Source organism: Microtus pennsylvanicus, chromosome 6 (genome assembly GCF_037038515.1).
Source record: "Microtus pennsylvanicus isolate mMicPen1 chromosome 6, mMicPen1.hap1, whole genome shotgun sequence".
Lineage (NCBI taxonomy): Eukaryota > Metazoa > Chordata > Mammalia > Rodentia > Cricetidae > Microtus > Microtus pennsylvanicus.
The window spans coordinates 33,492,877-33,517,060 of NC_134584.1; positions in this window are offsets into that span (position 1 = coordinate 33,492,877).

The window sequence follows — 24,184 nt, forward strand, 5'->3', positions numbered from 1 at the left end:
TAATTAAAATGGTTACAGTATAGAAAGAAAAGGATATATTTTGTGCAATAATCAATAGGGCTACATAAGTTTGTTAAGTTTTTCCATTTGGTGTATATAGTCTTTTCCTTTATTATATTTATATTCTTGGTGTAGCATCTTTTAACATATGTATTAAAACACACACACATATCTTACCTATTTTTTAATACTGGATTATTTGAGATTATTCTATAAAATAACCTGGGGTTGAATACAGATTGTTCTTTTACAAAGAAGTCCCGTGAAGTGTGTTTAAATTTCATTGCAGTTCGCTGGAGTTCACTTTCTGACGTGCTGTAACGTGGAAAGATCCTGAATGGTTCATTCCATGAACTGCTCTTCCCAAATGGATCTAAGCATTCCGTGTTCTCAGCACCAGAGGAGTTCTGAGCTGAGATAGCCATCTCCTAGCTGAGGCAGAGCGGCCGCTTGCCCTGGATTCACTGTGTGCTCTTGAGCGAGTCACCTCACATTCTTGAACCTCAGTCAACCCATTTGGAGAATTAGGTGAAAGCAAAGCCTTAGTGAGAACCAGATGCTGCAGCTGAGATGAGTTTTCTTGTGTAAACAAGTAATCCAGAGTTTAATTCCAAACAAAGTTGCCGTGTGCATATGTGACTTCCATGAGGTAGACAACTGCATTAAAGCTTCAGGATGAATAATTTTTTTTTCAAGAAATTAGAGCATGATGACATTACCTCTGTGTTCTTCAAAACTATTTCATCTAATTTTAATTCCCTCCTAGGCTCTTATTGTGATTTTTACGTGCCAGGCAGTCAATGCTGTTGGAGGATGTTACGATTTTTCTATGTTAAATTAAACTTTTAATAGGTTAATTAGGTTTCAGGGTAGAAGGAAATATAACTCGAAAGAGTCTATTTATTCCCTCGTGGAAGTTAAGACGTCTTTGGGGGGATAAATGTTAACCATCAGAGATTTAAAGACATGTGGTTTTTGAGACAGCAGCTAAGTTTGCGTTTTGGTTTAATTCTCAGGAGATCACATGTCGCTGCGGGAAATCCTTATGTTCTAAAACACTTCATACTCAAGAGATAAATAATTTAAGAAATGGGAAAGAATCCCTCAAAGAAAAGAAAACCCCTCTTGAGAAATGTCTAAGTTGTCTGATTGCTTTCTCTGCTGTATAGTGACTACTCGGCTGATTGAAACAGCTATGAACATCAAAGTCAGACCCGTGGTTTCAAAAAACCCCGAGCTTGCCATAGCTCTAAACTTATACTTCCTGTGTTGACTCCATGTAAGGCTATCATCAGTGCACATTTCAAAGCTTCAGGTTAAATGCGCTGTGGTTTTCCATTGCATTGTGTGTGTGTGTGTGTGTGTGTGTGTGTGTGTGTGTGTGTGTGTGTTTTAAAGTACAATAAGAAACATACAAATCAGAAAACTGAGGGATACTGTTGAGAATTCTCTCTCAGTTAGTTTGCGATCTTCCGATTTGTGTTTTGGCAGCTTTGGTGCTCCTGCATTTGACATTGGCTAAAGGGGCAGTAGCTTGGCCTTTGAGTGGAAAAAAAAAAAAAGAAAGAAAACCCTAGGAATTTGAGAGAGAGGAACTAAGTCTTAGAAGGCCCGGAGCCATTCTGTTCGGAAGAGAGATGAAAGTCCTAGCTTTGCTTGTCGCAGCTGCCTACACAGAACCCTTGACTTCATGTGAGAACTTCTGTGGGGGAATTTGGCCCTGGGTGTCTTTCGAAATTAAGCAACGTGCAGTGGTGTAAAATGCAAAATAACTGTCATCCGGAAGAGGATTACTCTGGAAGACCAAGGATGTGGTGGGAAGAAATCGAAGATCTTAGGATTGGGAGGATCAGGAAATCCTAAATTTAGACTAATTAGAAAAAAACCTGATGGAAGCAACCAACTCAGTGAACATTTTGGGAAACAGGCTTGATGAATAATTGAAGAAGGTATATTGTATTATAATTTATATTATTACATCCATTTCTTAAACTTTTATTTATTTATGTATTTGTTTGTTTTGACACAGGGTTTTTCTGTGTAGCTCTGTCGGTCCTGGAACTTATTCTGTACACCAGGCTGGCCTTGAACTCAGAGATGTAGCTGCCTCTGTCTCCTGAGTGCTGGGATTAAAGGCGTAAGCCACTATACTTTACTGAAGATGTATTATTAAAATTACTTTAAGTGATTATAATTTGAAGACTGTTGTCCCCACCTGATATGAAACAGTCGGACTATATTTTTTTCTCTAAAGTTTTATGTGAATGTTATAAACTCTAATCAAAAGTAATAATTCTTTATATTTATATTGATGTATTTTATTCATATATAAATTCTTCACATAGATTGCTCACTTAAATTCATTATACTACCGATATAAAAAACTATCAAATCAAATGTATTTCTCGGATCTTTCAAATAATATTATTTTGGCTAATAAGAAGCAATAGTTCTTAACCTCAGTAGACCAGTCCCTGCTCCAGTGTGCTGGACTCACTTCCTGCCTACTGACCTTGAACACTGCCCTTGTCGTTCCTGTAGCTGGAAGTGAAGTTGCTGAACTCAAAGTAGGATGTGGATGTGTGAGCTTTTATCGGCTGGAGCACTATGTAATTGGTTCTAGCTTCATCTGGCTTAAAGTTTGTGATATTATTGTGTGATATTAGCATATTTAAAAGATGAGAATATTAGAGCAAGAGGGAAATTGGGGAGCAATGGATTGATGAGCTAACCTTGGTGCTGAAAGGTTCCAAGTGCTGAAATGATGATATTTAAAGGCCTTTTTCCTTCTCTTTAAGTTTTGGAAATAAGTAAACTTTATTACTAGCAAATAAAATGTTTATGTTTCTTCTTATTTTTTTTATTAAAAATTTCCATACAAAACATTTTGATCGTGTTTCCGCCTACTCTGATTCCTTTCAGGCCCTCCCCACCTCCCTACTCATCCAACTTTATATGCACTTTGTCTCTCTTAAAAAAACAAATAAATAAAAAAACATAAACTACACATACCACCTCACAGAAACAGAAGTCAAATAAACAAAGACAAATAAAACAAAAATAAATAAATAAAACCACTAGACACTCAATGTAAACTTCCTGGGGGGGGGGCACTAGACAAAGCAAAATCAGAGAAATGGTCTACAAAAATAACATTGACTTTGTTTTGTCTTGGCCAACTACTTGCAGGCATGGGGCACGCCCTTGAAGTATGGTTGGTATACCCAGTTACCCAGTGAGACTCCACTGAAGAAAGCTGACTTTTTTTCTTTCTTTTTTCTTTTTTTTTTTCTTTGCCTAGTGAATATCAATTGCAGATAGTTTCTTGCTTAGGGTTGGAAGTCCTCTTCGCCTTCCCCTTTGGAGTGCTGAGAGCCCATCTGGCGTGAACATATGCTGGCCTTGGATGTGCTGTCACGGTCTCTGTGGGTCCATATGTGCATCCGTTCTGTTGTGTCTGGAAGACACTTCAGTGAGACTAACTTGTATGTCTAAATGGAAGGAAATCCAAAATATTTCCCATCATAGTATTCTCAAGATTGTTCATGAAATTGCACAGAAGAAAAACCTTTAGAAAATGTTTAGTCAATGGCATAGACTTGGGTGTAAACTAGACTACGACAAACAGACAAAAACCAGGTACTTAAATTTCTATCCAAGGCTTTGGTGGGACATTAAGGTAATTTAATATATGACTTTGAAGTATGCTTTCTTATGTATCTATTTTGCAGAAAAAAAATGTTCCATGGATATCTTTGAAGTTAATGTTTGGTGTTTTTGAAGCACATATAATACTGAATGTGTAAAATAAAATTGATTTTAATTGATTTTAATGATATAAAATGCCATTCACAAAGAGGTTGGTGATATTTTTAGGGACAATTGTTAAGCATGATAACTTGTTAAACATGATTGAAAATTTTATTTTTCTATTAAGTGAATTCTTCCAAAACAGCTTAGTATTTGTACATTTAACATCTTGAACGTTGCTTATTTTCACAGAAATTTCTCTGCTAGGAATTCAGAACTATTTGATTAACATCTAATCAAGAAAATTGAGTAGATAATTTCAAGAGAGATATAGGAAAATTATTAAGCCAAAATATTTCTCTTTTCCTGTTTGAAAAAAAAAAGTTTTTCAAGACTAGGAACTTAGGCTCATTTTTATTTTTCCCTACTGGTAACAGTGAATAATGATATCTTGTTCTATCTTTTCATGCTAAGGTTGTTCAACTTTGCCAGTGGGTGCATTTCTTGCAAACAATAAATAAATAACTCCTGAATTAATTCTGTTAGTCTGGTCCACTTTTACTAGAGAATTTAGAACATTAACCAAAACAAAACACAAAGTCCATTTGGTGTTATCCAACTACTCCCATGCATGCGGCTTGCAGTGGAGTGTGATTGCTGTAATTTCTACCTCAATTTCTATGCTTACCAATCCAATGACCAGATTTTGATTCTTTTTTTTTTTTTTTTTTGGTTTTTTCGAGACAGGGTTTCTCTGTGGTTTTGGAGCCTGTCCTGGAACTAGCTCTTGTAGACCAGGCTGGTCTCGAACTCACAGAGATCCGCCTGCCTCTGCCTCCCGAGTGCTGGGATTAAAGGAGTGTGCCACCACCGCCCGGCCCAGATTTTGATTCTATATCCTTTTGTGTGGTAGCTATCACTGGTATTTTTCCTCTATATTTTCTAGCTGCTTTTCTCCTAGGAATATTTTCATATGAGGAACAGGTTTCCTCATATCTACAGCCCACATGGGTTAGTTTGATGTTATTACTGCCAACACTTGGAGCAGCAGGTGATTACATGACTTCAGTTTGCTGATAAGAACATTCCACTCTTACAGACATATTTCTAGGCTGTTCAGGTAATGGTGCTCAACTCTGGAACCACTAAGTTAGAGCCATTGATTGTAAAATACTTGCTTCCGTGTTAAGCTTTCAATAAAATTACCTGGAAAATGCGGGTAACCCCGAGGAGAGAAGCAATGTGACAGATGGAGAGGCAAGTGCTGACACCATTATCTGAGTGCTTTGATCCAACTATACTCAACATAAAATAGTTTTGACATTTTTAATTGCCATCCCTCCTTTTCTGTTCTCATTTACTTTAATTCACTTAGAATTAAGTTTCTAGTCCTTGAGTAAAAAAATTGCAGCACCTCATATCACTTTCTAAATTGTTTGTATTGTAATAACAAAATCCAATATGTTGCTTATTAGCTTTATTAAGGACCTAGTTACAAGCTTTCTACAATGTATATTGTGCATATGTTGGAAATAACGTATCTACAGTCAATTTCTTCCACCATTTTGTTTCAAATTTAAAGCATGGACTATTGTCCACTCATAGAATTTCCAAGCTAAGAAAGAACATTTAGGAGGATTTGCTTCCCCATTTCTGATTAATCTGGCTGGAGAAACTGCATAGACAGCGTTAGGATACAATAAGACTCTGTATGGAAGAATGAAAAAACACAGTGCATGTGTGTTTGCGTGTGGTATGTGCCGTGAATGTGTGTTCGTGTAGTTTATGTGCAGTGCATGTGTGTGTATGTGTAGTTTGTGCAGTGCATGTGTAAGTGTGTGTGTGTGCGGGATGTGCAATGCTTGTGTGTCTATGTGTGGTTTGTGCAGTGCACGTGTGTGTGTATGCAGTATGTGCAGAAGCATATCTGTGGGATTGAGTACAGTGCACATGTCTGAGTATGTAGAGGCTAGATTTACAAAAGGAGGGACTCCTTCCATATATCCTTAATGGGTTGAGATATTGCAGGAGAAAATTACAGGATTCTAAAAGCAGAATTTAATCATTGTTTGCGGTCACAACATTAAATGTGTTAAGCTGTATCCTTTGGAGGAATGATGATTATGTCTGGCAAGCTTTACTTTCAATAAACCTTTTAAAAGAAAAAGACACAAATCCAGGACACAGTTATTTTTGCTGATAGTTAGTTAGGTAATCTAGAACACGTTAGTTACACTGTTTGAAAGTCAGTTTCCTTAACTATGATTCTAAGGATGTCTGGCTCATGGTTTGTTACAATAATCTACAAACATTATTATTGCCAAGAAATAAGAAACAGCTAGATGATAACACTCTTGTGTTGAACACAGACATAAACTATGTCAGTGTCAGCATCCTACTACTTTGTATTAAAGGGATTGGCATGTGTGTATCCGAAACTATTTATTGTTATTTTATTTTCCTGGATAACAGTGGGGATGTGTGTGGCTCAGTGGCAGAGGACCTTCACAATAATTTAAATCTAAAATAAGAGTAATCTCTAGGAGTTAAATGAAATAGCACAGAGAGACATGGAATACTTCCCTGAATATGTCATGTTTTCTAGGATGTTTTGGGGTTACTTAACTTTGCATAGTTAGGAAATAAAATTTTATTCTTGAAAGCATAATATAATTCATTGGCTTTTATATCAAACTTTTATGTAACTAAACAGATCAGAGTGATTTCATTAATCATGAAAACATATATTCACTGCATGTATCTAGTTGAATATACTAAAAACAAAAGGATGCAATATACTTAAATTATTTTCAGCAATGTTATATTGTCATGGATGTTATTCTTAACAATGAATTTTTTTAATAACAAGCCTAAAGTAATACTTTTCCAACTTTATGAAGGTATGATTCAGAAAGTCCGATGGATTGAAATGTACAATGTTATGAAGTGAAATACAAATTCATGTGAAATAATTGCCACAATCAGGACAGTAAACACTTGGACTGTTTTGTATAATTGGTGTTTTATTTTGCTTCATTGTTTTGTGCAGTGTTAGAGATTGGTCTCTACATGCACACACACACACACACACACACACACACACACACCTGAATTAGGAAATTAATTAGGAAAGATATCAATTCAATCAATTCAAATAAAAATTGGGGAATATCTATTTTGCCTAGTATACACCCTGCCCTATGGACTGGGGAGTACTGTGTAAATCACACCTAGTGTCAGCCTAAAGGAGATATAGCATTCTTGCCAGACATCTCTACAAGGTGATTTCAACCCTCATACTCTAGCTAAATATTTTATTAAGTGGTGAAAATTCTAGACTCTACCTCACTTGACTTAGTGACTGTGGATTACAGGACATGATGTTTATGAGGAGTTAAGCCTTGAGAAAAGCACACATCAGTGTCTGAAAATGCCCAGAATTGCCTAATTATTGCCTTTCTCTTATTTGAATAGGAGCTCTTTGAGGACAGGGCCAGGTGTTGTGTACCAGAGTTCTGTGTACTTTACTCTCTGGGTATGAATTGAATATGTACTTCCATTTGTTATTTCAGAAGGCATGATTTTGCTTCAAGAAATCATACAGTGTTTGTGGAAGAATTACACACAGAACTCCGGGAAGCCTGGGTCCTACCAATTGTGTCTCTTCTTCCTCTCTGAATTCTGCTGAGAAAACACATTTTTTATTCATACTTGAGACTTTGGTAAAGGGTTTCTGTTGTACTTACAAGGAGATTTAAATTAAAGGAAATTTAAGGGACTATTTTCCCAGAAGTGTAATAAGATAAAGAAAGAGAATTGCACTGAATATATCCCTGTAATTCTCACGATAGGATTGTCCTTCTTTCTGAGCAATATTGAAAAAATGAACAAACCACCGGGAGCATGTCACAGTGGTCTTTACTGACTTCTTAAATGTTTTATTTTAGATGAAAGTCAGGGTTTTCTTAAGAAATAAAATCTCAGACATTACCTGAGATTTATTATTTACTTTCTGAGCTGTATTATGATCAATACTGTCTCATTATTTCCATTATAAATCCCTTCTACTCAAGAAGCTGTAACTGCCCCAATAAAAAGAATGGCTTCAGGCAAACACTAGAAGCAGTTGCTCGGAGCTTAAGGGGATTTTTGTTTTTCCAGGCCTTGGAAATAAAAATCTATTAAATTCTCTCAAAATTATAGGAGTGCCAAAGTGCAGCTTGAGAGAGAGAGACCTGCATGAATTACTGCTTTCATATGTGTTTTCTCACCTGAATTCTGATTTTTAAAGCAATTTTGTAGGCCTCTCTGCTCAATTAGCATCTACTGTAGCATCTGGATTAATTTCGCATTGCTCATCTCACGTATTATATATTTTAGAGAGTCTTTTGGATCTTTGTACTCTGAAGGAGACTGGATATTTTAAAGAGAATGAACTTTTAAAGTGTTGAAATTTTTAAAGATGTGGGACGTTTAGAACTTGGAATATTTGATTGTATTCTTGCTATGAGATTTGGGGGATGAACAAGAAAGGAAAGGTTATGGTTTACCGGTGTTGCGATTTTGTGTCAGGTTAGCAAGGAGTTACTCGCCAGTTTTACATCAATTTGACACAAAGTAGAGTCATTTTGGAAAAGGAAACATCTGCTACAAAATGCCCCACTAGATTGTCCTGGAGGTAAAATTGTGGCATATTTTCTTGGTTTAATAATGGTGTGGAAGGGCCCAGACACTGTGGGTAGTGCCACCCATGGGCTGGTGGTCTTGGGTTTTATAAGAAGGCTGGCTGAGCAAACCAGTAAGCAGTATTTCTCTGTGGCTTCTGTGTCAGTTCCTGCTGCCATGTTTCTACCTTTCCTGACTTCCCTTGATGACGAACTATAATCTGGAATGTGAAATAAGCCCTTTCCTCCTTTAGCTGCTTTTGTTTATGGTATTTGAACACAGCAATAGAAACACCCACTATGACATTATAAATATGACAGAATATTAATATCCAGAACATATATAAAAAAACTTAACAAACATAGAACAAATAAACAAAGAGTCAAGGAAGCAAATGACCAATTAAAAATTGGGCTAGTGGGGTTATGAATGGAAGAAATTAAAAACGGCTAAGCAATATCTCAAACAGTGTTCATTATTATGCCCCCTCATTTTTCAAAGGCCATTTAAAAATTAAAAAGCTTTCTTTTTATTTATTCTGTGTGTCTTTCACATCATACATCTCAATCCCGTTCACCTCTCTGTCCCTTCACATCTGCCCTCTGCCCTTGTAACTGCCCCGCTTCCACCCAGTAAAATAAAATTTAAGAGAAAAGAAGAAAAAAGAGAGGAAAAAAGAAAGAAAAATATGTTGTAGAAGCTGTCGTGTGACACAATGAGTCACACAGTATACCTGTCAGTCCATATCGCCATATTGCAAGTGTTCAGTGCAAAAACTCTGGTTTCTCTTACACCATAGATGCTGGGCCCTCACTGGGACTCTTCTGGTGTATCCAGTTCCTCCCCTGTGTTGTGGAGATCCTGCAGCTTTGGTTCTGCAGGACCTGTCCTTTTACATGCTTCAGAAGACCACAGGCAGAGTGGATATTGGAGTGAGCCAACTCATAACCTGGGTTCTAGGCATGGGTCATTGTAGGGTTGGTCAGCCCGCCAACTCTCATCCTCACCACCAGAGTGAGCTCTCCATCATCGTCCTGGCTAGTCCTCTCTGCTTTAAGGAGCAGGGCTGGGACCTGTTCTTCAGCTTTTATGCCCTCAGAACCTGCTCACCTGAACCTACTCTACCAGGGCCAGCTCTACTGTGATGTCTAGGTGAATTGCAAAGGCCGCTTTCCCAAGTCCTCAAATGAGGGACAGAGCCAGCTCTCCCAGGTGCCACAGGTGGGGAGGGGTGAGGGAGAAGACATAGATCCCTTGCCCACACTACCATACGGCAGATGAGAGGCAGTAACAGCTTTCCCAGGCTCACTTTCTGGAGACCGGTTAACCCACACTCCAGTCAATAAAGTCAGCTCGATGTGCTGCCCGGGTGAGGTGCAGGACCCCCTATTGCTGGAAAGAGGTAAGATCAGCTCCCTTGCCCCTTGCAGGAGGCAGAGAATAGTGGCTGGGGTGGGGGCATCTTTCACTAATCCTCACCACCACAGGCAGATGAGTTGAGCAGGGCCAGCTATCAAATTCTCATGCTCAAAGATTCCCCCACTGTCCCTTGCTTCTGACCACCTGTAGCACAGCAGGGAGCTGACCTTCCTCTTTACCATCAATAGCACTCCGGAAAGTGGGCCCTGCACCTCACCTCAGTAGCACTGTAGAGTTCCCCCATCTTCTGGGGCAGGGGCACAGGTGAGCAGGCTTTGATGGCGTGAGAGTATTTACCATTTTTTAATAAGTAAGGGAATTCAAATTAAAGCAACTTTGAGATTTCATCACACACCTGTCAAAATGTCTAAGATAATGGCTACTGATAATGAAGGCTGGGGAGACTGCGGGAAAGAAGGCCCCTCATTCACTATTGGTGGGCCTAAACAAAACCTGAACAGTGACAATATTAGTAGGCATGTTACTCTCTGGCAGGGAGAAAACACGAAAGGTCACACCACTAGATAAAGAACTATATAGGCAGCTAGTGACTACTGAAAGAGGGAGAAATCACTTCTTCGAAGGATGATACTCTCAATTATTTAATACATAGGTAGTCAGCTCTGAAACTGTACACACACAAACAACAAAAACAGACTTCACAGGTTGTGTTCATGCATTTGTACCTGCTTATACATGCATACTTATATATACATGTGTTATAACAATCATAGTGAAAGAGATACTATCATTCTGAGAGTGCGGGAGCGGGGACACAGAGTTAGAGAGAGAGAGAACTTATACTGGAGGAATGAAAGGTAAGGGGAAAATGATGTGATTATATTTTAATTAAAAGGTGCAAAAGTAATAGAAACAGCGAAAAGGTATTAAGAAAAAATATCAAACAAAGAAACACAAAGCTTCAGGGTTGAAGGAGATACGGCTCAGTGGGTGTGGTGGTTTGAATGAAAAATGTTCCAGGAAGATTTCTGGGTTTGTTGGCCACTGACCTAACTCTAGGTACAGTAAGAGACCCTGTCTCAAATGAGTAAGTTGGAGAGATATAAATCTGGACAGCAGGATACCTGAGCTTTCTTTAGCCTCCCTGTGCACATAAATCTACATGCACATAATAGAAACACACACACACACACACACACACACACACACACAAAGTCTGATGTCTCAGAAGGCACCATTGTCAGACTGAACTGAGGATATCAGTTGATCTGCATCCTCTCTAGCAGTTATTCATTAATTCATCTCACGTGTTTTGAAATTTCCCATATGCCAGGCACTGTGCCAACACTGGGAATGCATGATGAAAAGGTTTCAATCGTGCCCCTCTCCAAACATGTAATAGTCAATAGGTCAGACTAAGAAGTAAAAAGGCAATCATGATGCAATGTATTGCATATTATGGTAATTCATTTAATTAATACTCTCAGTCATGACTCAAATTATATACAGAAATGACATTGACTATGTTCCACCAGATAAAGTCAGCAGCTCAGAAAGTGAAACCTAAATGTTTTAATTTAGATTACCCAAATCCAACATATGTTATACAACATAATATTATAATATATGTAAACTTATAAACTTACAAGATTTTGCTTTACTATTTGGAATAGCAATTCTCAAACCATAATTGCCTAATTCTCTCCTGTCATACACATGCATCCTCCTTGCAACCAGAGATAATTATCCCCGAGTGCATGAACCTAAAATTTGGATTACACTGGTCTAAAACCACTGTGGAAGTGCTGAAACCACAAAACAAGAAGAAATGAGCAGAGTGTCAGTGTGGGCAGTTTAACACAAACATCCGGGTCCACACAGAAACGGCAGAATCAGTAGTTCTCTCCAAGATCTGCCGTAGCTTTCCTAGAAATAGTCAAGCCTGTTAATCCTTTCAGTGTTCAAAAGAACAGTTTGAAGTTTCTATCTCTAAAGCTAGGCGTCGGCAATGGAGAATAAAAGAGACATGTTATGTTTAATCCCCAGGAAGCTTGTTACCTGAGCCTGTAGCTATTTCTATGCCTACCATCTGCTTCACCAAAAACACATACAAGCTCAATTTAAAAGTAAAGGACAGCTTGAAACATTAGGTTGTCCACAACGGCTTTCAATAATCGTGAAAAACAAAGGCGTGTCCACCTCTCTGGAAGAAAGGAGAAGCATTCTGTGACTGGCCCAAGGTCACACAGCTAAGTAGAGGTGGGTAATGATAGCATGTCAAGAAGTTTGGGGATCAGAGGCACGGCTGTAGGATTCACAGCTTAGTATCAATCAGGGCCAAGGCATAAAAATAAAACCAAGAAGAGAAGTACAGTGTGAGAAAATTGATATAGAAAGTCATCTGTAGTAAAGAAGAGTTCAAAGAACACTCTGGCATGGCTGCAGCAGCTCTAAAACCCGAAATCAGAGGAAGCCAGGGTACCCACTTGGCCAGTGTGAAAACGGAGAGGAGCTTCGGCCTTATGATAACATGGAAACCTTGAAAGACAGATCTTCATTAGGGCTAAAAAGAGAACTTCAGAAGCGTCCAGGAGGCAGGGTGGGCAGAATCGGCTGGGTTTTCCATGCAATAACTACAAGAGAAGCCCTGTGAGAAGACAACTTGCAAGACACCCTAAGGAACACTTAGAGCCTATAGTTCTAAAAAGCAGGGAATAGACATAACAAATAAAGGCCTGAGGACAGCCTAAGGATTTTGACTGGAATACCCTTGTACAATCTCTGTTTTGCTTCTTTGTGACATTTTACTTACAGAAGGAATTCTATTACTCAATGAAGCTTTGAAATTCAACATTGTAGGAAAATCATACTTTCAGACACATCTTAATACATCTTCATAGTATTTTCTACAAATGGTGCACTGTGCTTCATTTCTGAAGCCAATAATGGATGGATAATTTTTATTTTTTTCTTATTAATTCTTGAGCTTAATAATATACTAATGTCATTTTATCCTTCTCTTTCCTTTCTCCAAACTCTCATGTATAACTGCTCCTTGCTCTCTTTAAACTTCATGGCTTCTTTTACATTAATTATTGTTATACATATATACGCATAGAGTATACATATATATTTCTAAATAAAACCTGCTCTGCTCTCATAATGATACCTGAGAGCCACGTCTCAATGGATATATCTATGAAACATCTCCTGCAGCTATGGTTTCAGGGGCACTGCGGAAGAGGTGATAGGCATACTGTGAGAGCAGAAAGAGCGGTGAGTGCTCTGTGCGATTGTGTCTTCTAGTAATGGCAGAAGCTACACCCCAAAAGTCTCCCCAACATGACTCCTAAGCATAAACTGAACAACGTCAATAACAGACATGTCAAAGTGGACAGGGAAGAAACCACAAGGAATCAACGATGCTCAAAGAACTCCAGACAACTAAGGATGTTGAGAGTGAGAAATCTGGGCTTCCCTGGGGAATAGCACACCAAGTGAGCATTTCTAAAATGGAGAAATCAAACTCCACGATGACTAAGAGACTTCTCTCACTAATAAAGAGCTACAGTGTTCATCAGCAGGGTCTAGAGATTTGAATATTGGACTTCAAATTTTGGGGTTAGAATCATGGTTGCAAACTGATGAAAAGAACCAATTTTGGTCAAGAACTACGCCTATTAAAAGTTTCAGCATACCATCCTACTTTGCACTGGATCATATTGTATCTTTTTTATTTCCTTTTGTCCCCCCAGGTGCTGGGAATTGAGCATAGGGCCTTACACATGCTAGCGGAACACTGCCACCGAGTTATAGCCTAAAGCCCAATTACATCATATGTACACGTGATGGGGAAGCTCAGCCAATCACATCTGGTTAGGGTATGGCCGTCTGAAGCCCAGGTAGAAAAACCGGGGTAGGTAGATGCGCATTCTCTCTTATGCGGTGCTCACCGGGACATTTTGGATTTTGGACCTCCCACTTTTTTTTGGGGGGGGATTTCGAGACAGGGTTTCTCTTCTGTGGCTTTGGAACCTGTCCTGGAACTAGCTCTGTAGACCAGGCTGGTCTCAAACTCACAGAGATCTGCCTGCCTCTGCCTCCCGAGTGCTGGGATTAAAGACATGCGCCACCACCGCCCCGCCATGGACTTCCCACTTATATGGAGCATGGTTTTTATGGTAAAGACCAAAACTATTTAAGAACAAGAATTAGGTATCAGAGTCTCATTCATTTACAATTTAGAGCATTGCTGTGCTCAACAGGCAGGAAGTTGTGGGGCTGGAAGTACATAAAATGAGTTGGAAATAGGCACCTAATGAGTATAACTGTTAGGTATTTTTTTCTAGTCCAGAAGACATTTTGAAAAAAGTTACTATGACTCTAAGAACATCATCTACGGGAAACAGTTTCCTGTTGTGAGGATACTGACTGAGTGTTCCTTATTAAAGCAAAGTAGAAAGATCAGAAAGGCTTGCTGTGTAGGATTCAGGGTGAGCCGAAGTTAGTTCATTTACTCCAGTGTCGATTATGGCCACATTATTTTCAGTGAAAAGTGTGGCTGTTGCTAACATTCTCTGGGAAAAAGAAAAGTGTGGGCATCATTACTACTCTTAACCTGCTGTTCAGATCAGGAAGTGGAAAACCCAGTTGATAATTTGCTGGATTATCAAATCCCCACAAACCACTGTAAGATCAGCATGGCCCACCATGCCCAACACCTTTCTGTCGGGGAGGTTATCTCAGCCCTCCTCACGCACTCACTGGGCTGCTCACCTCTGCCATGGTGCAGCGGTCTACTTAACCGTCATTCTGGTGTTCTGAGTGTTTGCCTTCTTTCAAAGACTAACTCTTGAAACAATTTCTATATCTTGAACACTTCTCCTTATCTCTGTGTAGATGTTCTAAAGGTGTCTGTTAAGGGAAACTACACCTGACAATATATTCTTTAAGAAACACAGATATCTAGAAAGATCAAAGACAATAGAGACTATAGTTTGTGAGTGATGTTATTTTAAACAAATATGGGTGCAGCTGAGATCCCGTGACATTATGGAGTGTTACGTGTGATATTTTATACTTCAGGAATGACAGAAGAAAAAGTCTGAAGATCAAAAGATGAAGGACAGAAGTCTGAAAAAAATTTTTGTATTGTTTAATCGGTTCTCTTGTTGTAAGTTAGGGTGGTGTTAGAGTCGGAGCAACTTCAATGAAAAAACTCACATTTTGAAAACGTGCAATTTAAGTAAGATAGCTTCTTAAAGGGCAAAACTGCATGGCTGTAGCTTTAAAATTAACACCTCAAGTTAAAGTCATAATCCAACTCATTTTAACCAAAATCACTCATAGAATTTTAAAATTAAAACTTCAGTTGTATATGAAGGACCCTGTATTCTAGGGCGCTTAAATCTGTGTTTAAAAAAAAATCTGTGTACAGTTATTGACTTGGGATATTATAGAATTGGAACTTGAAGGGCTAGTTCCCTGGGAAGAGCACTTGCTGTGTAATCTTGAAAGCCCGTGTTCTTTCCCACGACACCCGTGTATTTAAAAAAAAAGCTGGGATTGGACACATGTGCATGTATTTGTCATGTTAACACCAAGTACGCTACGTGCACTTGTAGCATTAACACTAAGAGGCAAGGGAGACAGGAGGATTTTAAGGGATTTCTGGCCAGCCAGCCTAGTTAGTTTATGAACTCCAGGTTCAGGGAGAGGTATTTTCTCAACTAAATAAAGTGTAGAGTGACAGAGGGTAGCACCCAGAGACAACCTCTGACCTCTGCATGAATACACAAGAACATCCATACACATAAAAATGAAAATGACAAAAAAGGATTATATGTAATCTGCTTAAGAAATCATAAGCCAGGAACACTAAGACTGTTGGAAAGGCAGATGCTCACAGCCCTTGATGGGTCATAGCAGCCTGTATATAAAGTTCATCAGTATTCTGAGTAACTGACAAGTTTCAAGAGCACAGTGGTCTCGGAGAGACAGATGTCCATTTGGAGACAAGCCATATCTCTGCTATCTTTCTGGTATTCCCACAAGTCTTGTGTCTTTGAGTCTGTTTCTCCAGAGAAATAGAAACTGTACCCATCCAACTTATTTCAGGACAACTGCTTCAAGAGTAGGAGATGGATTGTGGGAAATATGTGGAAGTATTTTGAAAGATTAAAAGTGCCTGTTTATATAAGCTGCCCTTCTAATGTGGTCACCACAACCACAGATTTGAAGAGCTGCTTGCCTCTCAGCTTATTCCACCTCTGCATTTGAACCACATCCTTGATTGCTGCTATTAACCCCTCACACATTCACAATCATTTACCTTCTGCCACGTATGCTCAGAGGTAGCACCAAGCTACTTTTTTTCTCTTGTAACTTTTAAGTTTCAGGAAAGTAAGACATAATAGTAAATTGGCAACTTAGAATATAAAGAGTACCTAGTAATAGACTACACATGCTAATATAACTTCCTATTTGAGTCTTTTAGGGTTTTAATAGTCATGACCTCATGGATCCCATATTGTCTGTCGTCTTGGCTTGTTAATATGCAGTTCGTCTTTTCTTAGTGAGCCAGTTTTCTGATGCTGAATGGGTCCGTGCTGCTAAGGTGAATTTAGTAACAGAGCTTTGCCATTAAGATGTGAAACACAAGTAAACTTACAAGGTTATAATCTTTATAACTCATCTGCATTGTCTTCTTCCATGGTCTCAACTCTGTAGCTAACACTTGATGTTATTTGTTACTTCCTGTGTTACCTTTTATCTTCTACTCCCGTTAGAACTACCAAATTCTCCAGTGCTTGCCAAATCCCTTTCTGGAGAAGGATCATCCATGCTGATGAAATTCAGGATTCACTTTAGGCTCCATCGCCCACTTTTGACTCCTAGGCCACCTGTAACCTCAAGGGTCTTTCTCCGTCCCTTCTGTGATGTCCAGTGTGTGGAGTGGAGTATGTCTCTTGCATTTAGTACTCTGTCACATGCTGCTCAGGTTTCTGCTACACTGAACAGAATTGGAACGTAACTCTTTTCTGTTCTTTTGTTTCTTCTCCTATACTTTTGATCTTCTTTACTTTCCTCTCACCTACAGTGTGATACATTTATTGCTTTTTGCATTCATGCTGCATTTTCTCTCACCTTCAGTTGCTTCTCTTTTCAGCCTCTTATTTGCTTTTCAGTTTGTAACCTCGGTGGCTTAAATTCATTGTGTCTCCTTAAATCAAGTCTGTAACTTAAGACTCTGTATTCCTGGCTATCTAAGGATAGACCTTAGAAAAATAAAATATTTGACCTCACCATTTCTTATATCTTTATGTCCTAGAGTTTGTAGAATATTGTTTAATTCAGTGAATAGCCATTGACATTCTGGACTTTTGGTCTTTTTTTTTTCTGAAAAAGAAGTCCTAAATAAATAATTCAATCATTTAGTAGGACTTAGAGAAACTACAAAGTCACCTTTTGCTTATAGGTCTTCATCATCTCTGTTACATGTAATGTGTATATTTGGTACCCATGGAAGAGGTTTCATTTCTATAGAACTAAACTCAAATTATAGATTATCATTCTACCCCATTAAAAACCTACAAGTGAATGAATAGCAACCAATGTTGGCTTAGAGTTTAAATGAAAGGAAATTATCATTTGTGCCACTTCACCTCTTTGTGTATTTAATGTGCATACATGTACATGCAAGTTTGCATACATGTGAGAGTGCACATATACAGGCATCCGCAAGTCTGTACATGTATGTTAAGGCCCAGAGTTCATATCAGGTATATATATATATTGGTTGCACTTCTACTGACTTTTGTGTTAGGGTCTCTCACTGGATGTAGAACTGGTCAGTTCTAGCTAGATTAGGTAGTCAGTGTGTGGGGGTGATTGACCATTTCTCTGCCTACTGTGTGCTCTGATTCTAGGTTGCTAGCCACACATGACATTTATGTCTGTTCTAGGGATTCAAGCCCAGATCCAGATCCTCACAAGTGTGGTGAGCCCTTTACTTGCTGAGCTGTCTCCTCTGCCCCAGTTTCGTTTTAATTTTTAGATGAGTTTGTGGGTCTGTGTGTCTGTGTGTGTGTGCGTGCATGCGTGCGCACACATACACACAATGACCAACAACCTTGGGTGTTTGACCTCAGGTGCTATTCATCTTTTTCTTGAGAAACGGCATTTCACCGCTCTGGAGCTCATTGGTTGTTCTAGGCTGGCTGATAAGAGAAATCTATTGACCTCTACTCTCCAGACCCAGGATTGTAAGCATCTGCCACTACATTCAGCTCCATCTGAGTACTGAGGCTCAAAATCAAGTCCTGATGCTTGTGCTAGAAATATTTATTCTTGTGTAGTGGTACACACCTTTAATCCCAACACTTGGGAGGCAGGCAGATCTCTGTGAGTTCGAGGCCAGCCTGGTCTACAAGAGCTAGTTCCAGGACTGACTACACCATAACCCCATCATCCATTTTCATCTGAAATCCGTGACAAAATTCCAGAAGCCTCATTTCACAGATTGTGTATTTGTCCTGTTTACAAGGAAACTTAATAATCAATGACGATAGAGGATCTATTATTGAAAGGTATCCAAGAAATTAACTGTAATAAAATACATGCAGAAGAGTAGATGTCCTTGTATCTCACTTAAATATGGTCATTTGCTTTGGGGCTGCTTTGTGAAGTAAGAGGAGAGTATTATTTTTATCAGCTGTGACTTTGTATGACTTGATTTTAGAAGTGTCAGTCCATCAGGGAAGAGGAACATGACAGAGAAAGGGTCATTTCATGAGAGGCAGGAAGCCTGGACAAAGCAAGTTACAAGACTAAACCAGCATGAAGGCCCCAAAGGTGTTCCTGAAGTGATCCATTTCTTCCAACTAGGTCTTACCTCTTCATAATACCCTTGTTCTCAAGCCATTAAAGGACTAATCCATTCACCAGACGGATCTCTTAGGCTCTGGTGGCAGATACCACAGAGGTGTGGTTTTTCAATATTTTAGCATTCTTTGACTCATTCAAGGTGACAAATTGTGTTTGACTAGTCTGAGCAATATTTCCCGAGAATATTTCAGTAGGAACAGAAGTATGACTAGTCGTACTCTATAATTCTTATTGTGCATGACCCTGCAGTGTCTTTCATAATCATTTGAATTCTTTCTGTCCTCATGTGCTATCCTTTTCAGGCTTAGACTGGATTGTTGTAGATCATCTCAGTAGTCGCTTTCCTGATACACATTTACTTTGTCATAGTTCTCTCGCATTAAGAGGAGTGCCAGTGTGTGTGACCTATAGAACATGGTGGAAACCATGGAATGTAGCTTCAGGAACTGGGTGATTAAAATCACTGCAGCTTTCTTTCATTTTCTTAGATCACTGGGCTTAGGGGAAGCCGATCTTCACTGTGAAGACAATCAAAAGGCTGGGCAGAGAAATGGGTGTGGCAAGGGCTTCCTGAGAGGTAGGGACTGAGGTCTTGAGGTGAGGGGTGAGAGTTCTGGGGCCAGAACTGGTAGCCTAGACTAAAACAAACAAAACAAACAAACAAAACCCAAAAAGCCTACATCTCTATATGCCTTCTTGAAGTGAAGCCTGCAAGTGGACTTCAGCTAGAATTGTTGAACAAGGTTCCCCACAGACTCTTGTCCCATAGAAACTGAGATGATATTTCTGTTTTCCTCAGCAGCTAGGTAAGGCTGTTTATGTATAGTTAATGCACTGGTGCACTCTAGCACCCACGGGCAGCTCTTGGATCTGAAACATATTAAACAAATAAAACTCCTAAATCAAACTACTAAGAAAATTAGGTTTACCCATGCTTAAGTTATTTTGTATTTATCTCGGATAAAAATCACTTTTCCTTTATTTTGCATTGGAAAACAGCTAGAGTTAAATATTTTAAAGGTAATTATATAAACGGAAGAGAAGAAGAAATTTCAATCATAGTTCACAAGTTATTATTTGAAGATCTTTAATACAGAAATTGCTATTTTTACTTCTCAACAACTATGTCCAATAATCATCCTCTCTAATCAGGTTGACAATTTCCAAGTTATTAGGAAAGAAACGAGGATCACACAATTATCAATGCTGCTTGTTGATATTTTCCAGTTCCGTATAAACTTAACTGAATGCATAAAACATATTTTCTCCTGCTGTTGATTTTTTATTGTTCTGAGGCTGTAGTAAACATGAGGCTGCTGTGCTTAAGGCTATAATTTTGCGCAGGAAACCACAGTTTGGTCTGGGAATAATTGCCACAAGGACTACGATTGAAAGATAAAGTTAGCAAAAATCTTGTGACATTCCTATTAAATTCTGTAAGAAAAAATTCTAATTACTTCTTCAGCAATGAGCCCAGAATTGGAGAAAATGTTATAGATTTTATTTCTCTAACCAAACAGCATTCTTACCATTGTTTCTTTTCTCGCTTTAGGTGAAAAATTAAAATAGCTTTAGATCTTTTATTTGAGTTAAGCTATTTGACTTAAGAACAAAGTAGTTCTATCTATAATAGAGAAACTCTTTAAAAAAAAACTGCTTTGCTTTGGCTTTAACCATCTCTATCATGTTCCCTATACCCACCCACAATATCCATCATTTTATCAACTGTCACTCCATTTTGATTTATGATATTATAAAAAGTAAAATAAACTTGGGACAGATTATGTGCTTTATTATTACAGAAATAGTCTAGTAGTTCCCTTGGATACCATATAGAAACTCTGAAAGTATGTTTGGGATGGTTTATCTCATCCTTTGCGCTGCAAATTGGAGTTCTTAAATTACTCTTGTTTAAAAGCTGTACTCAAAAGTGCTCTTTAGTCATCTACTTTAATATGTGCAACTTGTCTCCCGTCTCTGCATCTTCACCCCAGAACTAATCCGGAGCTGAAGTGGAGGGATGCGCTTTGCATCTGTTTCTGAAAGCTTGTCTCTTTCTCATCAGGTGTTAAACATGGCTTTGCAACTGTTCACAACACCATAGGTACCTGGGGATATTAGTGAAGCGAGCTCACACAATTTAGACTCAGAAAAGACTCCAGTAGTAACCACTGCCCTGCCGAGACTTCTCCTGAGTATAGCAAAACTTACTGCTGGGGAAAAAAATGGGCATGAAATCTTTGACTTCTCCCAAATGTTTATTGTGACATGGACATGTAGCTCATCCACATTCAGTGAAGATGCTTTCAAGGTTTATTTTAGTTTTTATTTATTCACTTTTTATTTTATTTTTATAGTGTTCTTGGAAGAGTGTTTCATGTAGTTCAGTCATTGTCTTGTATCCTTTAGGAAGCTGAGAATGGCTTTGGATTTCTTGTCTTCTTAATTTCATCTTCTGAGTCCTGGAATCACATATAAACATCTCCAAGTCAGTTTTTATGGGGTCCTGTGGATCAAATCCATATACATAATACATACATATATATACAATTTCTAGAAGGCTATTATGCTATTAATAGTCAAATTCAATGACAAATCTCAAAATTGAGAGAATGTGTTAATTTATGCTAACTCCAGCATATGAATTCTTAGTTATTTGAATGCGACTGCAACTAAATGCTGATTTGTCCAGCCTTTTAAAAGTGTGCTTTCTTGTTCGGCATTTGTGTATAAAAACATTGGTATTAAACAGTAACTTCAATTGGTCCAAGTCCAAAGCTCTGTTTTCCACAGACACATAAAATTAGCTACGAATAGCCAGTATTCTAGCCTGTGGTGAGGTCTGGGTGTGCTTCCTCAGTCTCCATTACTACCTCCTGTCTGCAATCCAGGTGCACTCAAAGTTGCAAGGAAGTAAGGTCTAGTTACCAATAATTAATGGGGCTGTTTAGTGAATGAAAGCCAAAGCAATGGCAATATATTCTCCTGGAGAGTGTTAGCCAAGGTTTCCTGAAGCTAAACAAGGACTTGCAAAGGGAAGCTTATAATTCTAGTCAACAAGGATATGTTTTACACTCATTAAACCTCAACGTCTAACCATCAACCCCGACATAAAGAAATGAGGGAAACAATTTTTACAGAGTGAATAAAATGTTCCTTATTAAAAAAAAAAACAAGGCCAAGCTCACCATGCTGATGAGCTGTGAAAATAATGACCCACTAAACATCTTCCTGTACTTCAGTGCTAAAACTAAGGCCACAGCACAGTTTTACTCACTGAATGTACGTCCTATGAATAAGTTTGATGTATTGTATGATTGGTGATAGAATTTATATTTTCTACTCTAAGGTATTTGAAATAATTTTGTCTGAAAATAACTATGATTGAATGACATTTAAGGATGAATATGTAAACATTTATTTAGCATGGACAGAAATCCTTGAACCAGTACTTATTAAATTACCTGGTACATAAATTGAATTACTATGATTCAGTCATTGAACTGTCATTAAAAGGATTATATTAAAAACCAGCTATAGTTTAAAAGACTGTGTACTCTTCCCATGTACCCTTTATCCCCCATGTCCCTGTACTCTCACATTGGTAATCTCCTTCTCTTTATTATCTTTACACATACGCCCCCATACACATTTATATACAAGATTTTTAAAAGAATCATTTGGGCAACTATTAAATGAAGATGGCTGGGCTAGAATACCAGAACTTTTGCAAAAAAGAGTTTCAGATTTTTTTTTGTTGTTGTTCTGGACGGAGTTACCACAAAATGGTGAAATATCTATGTGAACTACCCAAGTCTTTCTTCAGTGTGGGGAGTTGTTGTAAGAGGCTGCTTGTTTGTTCCTGGCTGCTCAGCCCCAAAATAATAACACAGAAAATGTATTATTTGCAATGCCATTTGGCCAATAGCTTAAGCATATTTCTGGCTAACTTACATCTTAAATTAACCCATCTCCATTAATCCATGTACCTCCACAAGGCAGTGGCTTACCGGGTAAATTTCCAGCATCTGTCTCCAGCAGGGCTAAATGGCTTTTCACTGACTCTGCCTTCTTTTTCCCAGCATTAGTTTTCCCTGCCTAGCTAAGTTCTGCCTTGCTAGAGGCCAAAGCAGTTTCTTTATTCATTAATCAATAAAAGCAACACATAGACAGAAAAACCTCCCACACCAGGGAATATGATGGTTTCTCTTCCAAAAGAGTTAATAAAATTATGAAGATACAGTAGCAATAATTGATAATAAAGTTTCTTCTAACTACAGATGGCTCCCTGGTTTTTCATATTAGAACCATAAACTAGCCATTAACATTCATTTAAACAACAAAAAAGCCGCTTTTTTAATTTTAATTTTTTATTAAAAATTTTAAGTTTATTTTATATACCAACCACAGTTTCCCCTAACTCCTCTTCTCCCATTTCCTCCCAATACCTCCCTTCTACCTCCACCCACCATCCACTCCTCCTCCATCTCCATTCAGAAAGGGTAAGGTCTCCTAGGAGAATCAGCAGAGCATGGTATATCAAGCTGAGGCAGGACCAAACTCCTCCCCCTTGCATCAAGGCTGATTGAGGCATCCCACCATAGTGAATAAGTTCCAAAAAGCCAGCTCATGCATCCGGGATGTGTTCTGGTGCGACTGATAGGGGCCCCACAAACAGACCAAACTACACAACTGTCACCCACATGAGAGGGTCTAGGTCAGTCCCATGCACGCTTTCTACCTGTTGGTTTAGCTTCTAGCAGCTGTGTAAACTACTTTTCCCATAATGATCTTGACCTCCCCCTTGTTCATTTAATCCTTCCTCCATATCTTCAGCTGGACTTCTGAAGTTTGGCCAGTGCTTGGCTTTGGGTATCTACATCTGTTTCCATTAGTTACCGACTGAAAGTTCTATTATGACAATTAGGGTACTCACAAATCTGATTACCTGAGAAGGCTAGTTCAGGTACCCTCTCCACTAATGCTTCTCTGGGGTCATCCTTGTGAATTCCTGGACATTTCCCCGGCACCAGGTTTCTCCCTAACCCCATAATGACTCTTTATATCAAGATATCTCTTTCATTGGTCCTCCTATCATCCCTCTCTCAACTCCACTATCCTACTCCCTCATCTTCATATTCTCCATCATTTCCTTCTACACTTTCCCATCCCCAGTTTACCTGGGAGATCTCATCTCTATTTCCCTTTTCCAGGGTGATCCACGTGTCCCTCTTAAGGTTCTCCTTGTTACCTAGCCTCTCGGGGGCTGAGTATTATTGCCTGGTTATCCTTTTTTTACATCTAATATCCACTCGTGAGTGAGTATATTCCATGTTTGTCTTTCTGGGTCTGGGTTACCACACTCAGAATGATTTTTTCTAGTTCTAGTATTTAATATATTATGGCAACAATCAGGACAATTTAACATGAGAAAGGCTGGTTCACTGTTCAAAAATTAGTGTAATTCAAGAAGTCAGTAAAAGAGAAAATCTTTATTCTATCA